Below are 6000 nucleotides of genomic sequence, written 5' to 3' on the forward strand. Positions count from 1 at the left end.
CCGCAGTTCTGCCCTGTCCGAATGGAAAATCAGATATGGGCTTTTGTAAGATAAAGCTGCCAGTTCTGACACTCTCCTGGCCGAAGCCAGGGCTAGTAACATGGTCACTTTCCATGTGAGATATTTTAAATCCACCTTTTTTAGTGGTTCAAACCAATGAGATTTTAGAAATTCCAAAACCACATTGAGATCCCACGGTGCCACTGGAGGCACCACAGGAGGCTGTATATGCAGCACTCCCTTAACAAAAGTCTGGACTTCAGGAACTGAAGCCAATTCTTTTTGAAAGAAAATCGACAGGGCCGAAATTTGAACCTTAATAGATCCCAATTTGAGACCCATAGACAATCCTGATTGCAGGAAATGTAGGAATCGACCCAGTTGAAATTCCTCCGTCGGAGCACTCCGATCCTCGCACCACGCAACATATCTTCGCCAAATGCGGTGATAGTGTTGCACGGTTACTTCCTTCCTTGCTTTAATCAAAGTAGGAATGACTTCTTCCGGCATGCCTTTTTCCTTTAGGATCCGGCGTTCAACCGCCATGCCGTCAAACGCAGCCGCGGTAAGTCTTGAAACAGACAGGGACCCTGCTGAAGCAAGTCCCTCCTTAGAGGTAGAGGCCACGGATCTTCCGTGATCATCTCTTGAAGTTCCGGGTACCAAGTCCTTCTTGGCCAATCCGGAACCACTAGTATCGTTCTTACGCCTCTTTGCCGTATAATTCTCAATACTTTTGGTACGAGAGGCAGAGGAGGAAACACATACACCGACTGGTACACCCAAGGCGTTACCAGCGCGTCCACAGCTATTGCCTGCGGATCTCTTGACCTGGCGCAATACCTGTCCAGTTTTTTGTTGAGGCGAGACGCCATCATGTCCACCATTGGTCTTTCCCAACGGGTTACCAGCATGTGGAAGACTTCCGGATGAAGTCCCCACTCTCCCGGGTGAAGGTCGTGTCTGCTGAGGAAGTCTGCTTCCCAGTTGTCCACTCCCGGGATGAACACTGCTGACAGTGCTATCACATGATTCTCTGCCCAGCGAAGAATCCTTGCAGCTTCTGCCATTGCACTCCTGCTTCTTGTGCCGCCCTGTCTGTTTACATGGGCGACTGCCGTGATGTTGTCCGACTGGATCAACACCGGTTTTCCTTGAAGCAGAGGTTCTGCCTGGCTTAGAGCATTGTAGATTGCTCTTAGTTCCAGAATGTTTATGTGAAGAGACGTTTCCAGGCTCGTCCACACTCCCTGGAAGTTTCTTCCTTGTGTGACTGCTCCCCAGCCTCTCAGGCTGGCGTCCGTGGTCACCAGGATCCAATCCTGTATGCCGAATCTGCGGCCCTCCAATAGATGAGCACTCTGCAACCACCACAGAAGAGATACCCTTGTCCTTGGAGACAGGGTTATCCGCTGGTGCATCTGAAGATGCGACCCTGACCATTTGTCCAACAGATCCCTCTGGAAAATTCGTGCATGGAATCTGCCGAATGGAATTGCTTCGTAAGAAGCCACCATTTTTCCCAGGACTCTTGTGCATTGATGTACAGACACCTTTCCTGGTTTTAGGAGGTTCCTGACAAGCTCGGATAACTCCTTGGCTTTTTCCTCCGGGAGAAAAACCTTTTTCTGAACCGTGTCCAGAATCATCCCTAGGAACAGCAGACGAGTTGTCGGCATTAACTGGGATTTTGGAATATTCAGAATCCAGCCGTGCTGTTTTAGCACTTCCTGAGACAGTGCTAATCCCATCTCTAGCTGTTCTCTGGACCTCGCCCTTATTAGGAGATCGTCCAAGTATGGGATAATTAATACGCCTTTTCTTCGAAGAAGAATCATCATCTCGGCCATTACCTTTGTAAAGATCCGAGGTGCCGTGGACAATCCGAACGGCAGCGTCTGAAACTGATAGTGACAGTTTTGTACAACGAACCTGAGGTACCCCTGGTGTGAGGGGTAAATTGGAACGTGGAGATACGCATCCTTGATGTCCAAGGATACCATAAAGTCCCCCTCTTCCAGGTTCGCTATCACTGCTCTGAGTGACTCCATTTTGAACTTGAACTTCTTTATGTACAGGTTCAAGGACTTCAGATTTAGAATAGGCCTTACCGAGCCATCCGGCTTCGGTACCACAAAAAGAGTGGAATAATACCCCTTCCCTTGTTGCAGAAGAGGTACCTTGACTATCACCTGCTGAGAGTACAGCTTGTGAATGGCTTCCAACACCGTCTCCCTTTCGGAGGGGGACGTTGGTAAAGCAGACTTCAGGAAACGGCGAGGTGGATCTGTCTCTAATTCCAACCTGTATCCCTGAGATATTATCTGCAGGATCCAGGGATCTACTTGCGAGTGAGCCCACTGCGCGCTGTAATTTTTGAGACGACCCCCCACGGTCCCCGAGTCCTCTTGAGAAGCCCCAGCGTCATGCTGAGGCTTTTGTAGAAGCCGGGGAGGGCTTCTGATCCTGGGAAGGAGCTGCGTGTTGCTGTCTCTTCCCTCGACCTTTGCCTCGTGGCAGATATGAATAGCCCTTTGCTCTCTTATTTTTAAAGGAACGAAAGGGCTGCGGTTGAAAAGTCGGTGCCTTTTTCTGTTGGGGAGTGACTTGAGGTAGAAAGGTGGATTTCCCGGCTGTAGCCGTGGCCACCAAATCTGATAGACCGACTCCAAATAACTCCTCCCCTTTATACGGCAAAACTTCCATATGCCGTTTTGAATCCGCATCGCCTGTCCACTGTCGCGTCCATAAAGTTCTTCTGGCCGAAATGGACATAGCACTTACCCGTGATGCCAGTGTGCATATATCCCTCTGTGCATCACGCATATAAAGAAATGCATCCTTTATTTGTTCTAACGACAGCAAAATATTGTCCCTGTCCAGGGTATCAATATTTTCAATCAGGGATTCTGACCAAACTACCCCCGCACTGCCCATCCAGGCAGTCGCTACAGCTGGTCGTAGTATAACACCTGCATGTGTGTATATACTTTTTTGGATATTTTCCATCCTCCTATCTGATGGATCTTTAAGTGCGGCCGTCTCAGGAGAGGGTAACGCCACTTGTTTAGATAAGCGTGTTAGCGCCTTGTCCACCCTAGGAGGTGTTTCCCAGCGCTCCCTAACCTCTGGCGGGAAAGGGTATAATGCCAATAATTTCTTTGAAATTATCAGCTTTTTATCAGGGGCAACCCACGCTTCATTACACACGTCATTTAGTTCTTCTGATTCAGGAAAAACTATAGGTAGTTTTTTCATACCCCACATAATACCCTGTTTAGTGGTACCTGTAGTATCAGCTAAATGTAACGCCTCCTTCATTGCCAAAATCATATAACGTGTGGCCCTACTGGAAAATACGGTTGATTCGTCACCGTCACCACTGGAGTCATCGCCTGTGTCTGGGTCTGTGTCGACCGACTGAGGCAAAGGGCGTTTCACAGCCCCTGACGGTGTTTGAGTCGCCTGGACAGGCACTAATTGATTGTCCGGCCGTCTCATGTCGTCAAACGACTGTTTTAGCGTGTTGACACTATCCCGTAGTTCCATAAATAAAGGCATCCATTCTGGTGTCGACTCCCTAGGGGGTGACATCCTCATATTTGGCAATTGCTCCGCCTCCACACCAATATCGTCCTCATACATGTCGACACACACGTACCGACACACAGCAGACACACAGGGAATGCTCCTAACGAAGACAGGACCCACTAGCCCTTTGGGGAGACAGAGGGAGAGTTTGCCAGCACACACCAAAAGCGCTATATATATATCAGGGATAGCCTTATAATAAGTGCTCCCTTATAGCTGCTTTGTTATATCAAAATATCGCCATAAATGTGCCCCCCCCTCTCTGTTTTACCCTGTTTCTGTAGTGCAGTGCAGGGGAGAGACTTGGGAGCCGTCCTGACCAGCGGAGCTGTGAGAGGAAATGGCGCCGTGTGCTGAGGAGATAGGCCCCGCCCCTTTTCCGGCGGGCTCGTCTCCCGCTATTTAGAAAAATTAGGCAGGGGTTAAATATCTCCATATAGCCTCTAGGGCTATATGTGAGGTATTTTTAGCCTTTATAGGTACTCATTTGCCTCCCAGGGCGCCCCCCTCCCAGCGCCCTGCACCCTCAGTGACTGCCGTGTGAAGTGTGCTGAGAGGAAAATGGCGCACAGCTGCAGTGCTGTGCGCTACCTTTAGAAGACTGCAGGAGTCTTCAGCCGCCGATTCTGGACCTCTTCTGATTTCAGCATCTGCAAGGGGGCCGGCGGCGTGGCTCCGGTGACCATCCAGGCTGTACCTGTGATCGTCCCTCTGGAGCTTGATGTCCAGTAGCCAAGAAACCAATCCATCCTGCACGCAGGTGAGTTGACTCCTTCTCCCCTCAGTCCCTCGCTGCAGTGATCCTGTTGCCAGCAGGAATCACTGTAAAATAAAAAACCTAGCTAAACTTTCTCTAAGCAGCTCTTTAGGAGAGCCACCTAGATTGCACCCTTCTCGGCCGGGCACAAAAATCTAACTGGAGTCTGGAGGAGGGTCATAGGGGGAGGAGCCAGTGCACACCACCTGATCGGAAAAAGCTTTACTTTTTGTGCCCTGTCTCCTGCGGAGCCGCTATTCCCCATGGTCCTTTCAGGAACCCCAGCATCCACTAGGACGATAGAGAAATAAGATTATTATTATCATCATCATCAGCAGCAGCAGCTACAGCGAGTTGGCATTTCTAATTGGGTCTCGCATTTTCCAGGAGTGCACACTTGGTGATGTACGGGAGGTTCGTGAAACAAACTCAATTTCACAAACTCCCACCTAACTGGATTGACTTATCTCTGCACACATGCAAAACAAATGACACAGCAAACTTATGGACAGTATTGCAGACACGCAAGAACCATGAAGCACCATCCCAAGATGGAGTAACGCATTTATTTAAAACCGCCAATTACTAGATTGCTGGCGAGTTGCTTTTCCTATACTTGTGCACAGTATGTAGACGCAGAATAATAACTCAGAAAAAAGGTACAAAACACCCCAACGGTTTTTCAGCTGTAACCAGCTCCTTGAAGCACAGGAGTCTGGCCTTTATTCAGCTCTATACATACAGCCCTCAATACAGACATGCAGCGTAAGGTCAATTCAGATACCTTAGCACTACTGGAAATCAAAGATTTCATTTTATAATCATCCTTTTAGTACATCCCCCATGGAGATTATTAATTGATAATGCAATAAACTGGAAGTCCAACCCACCAAGCCCTTATATTTTTACCCCCCACCACACAGTATATACCAGAGGTTCAAACAGTCAAGGTTTTAAGGATATCCATGCTTGAAGCATAGGTAACCTAATTAGTGCCTCATTCATTTTAATTTAACCATCAATGCACAAATATGGATATCTTTAAAGCCTGGACTGTTAGGGTGCCTTGAGGACCGAGCATGGGAACTACTGGTTCATAACCTTTCTGCACAGGTCAGTCACACCCCAGGCATGCAGCACAGAGAGCAGAAAACATGTCTCACCAGTATACAACATAGACCTCCACCTTCTGTGCTCCAGGCATATCTCTGACTACACCTCAGTCTCCAACAGACGCCTGAGAAACTGTCTCACATGTAGCACGGACACAAGCTTCCTCTGCACTCACTCTGCGTGTTGTACAACAGGTAATTGTCTGCTGTGCCGGCCACGCCCCTTTCCCTGGGTCAACGTTCTGACTGTACCATTAGGAGGGGGAGACTAGGGACTGTACCCCTCCTCCCCATCACTGAAGTATCGCAGCGAGCGTGTATCGCAAGTCTGCAGCGCTTCATCTAATTTTATACCACCAAGACATTCATTACCCTTAGTTTTAACGTTATTAACACCCAGAATTATTATGCCCCCCATAGCTGTGAAATGGAATTGCCCATAGCCCCATGTTGACTAGATTTTGTGTGTACGGGATGGAACGTACCAAAGGATGGTGGGAATGGGCCTGGGAAAGCCTAAGGGCACAACAAAGTAACAGC

General features: G+C 48.6%; 1 pseudogene; it reads right to left on the minus strand.

Annotated features, from left to right (window-relative positions):
• The window catches only part of LOC134949344 (selenoprotein W-like), a 28249-nt pseudogene extending 22569 nt beyond the window's left edge, over nt 1-5680 (minus strand).
• Between the last annotated feature and the right edge of the window lie 320 nt (nt 5681-6000).

Source organism: Pseudophryne corroboree, chromosome 8 (assembly GCF_028390025.1).
Source record: "Pseudophryne corroboree isolate aPseCor3 chromosome 8, aPseCor3.hap2, whole genome shotgun sequence".
In the NCBI taxonomy this organism is placed as follows: Eukaryota; Metazoa; Chordata; class Amphibia; order Anura; family Myobatrachidae; genus Pseudophryne; species Pseudophryne corroboree.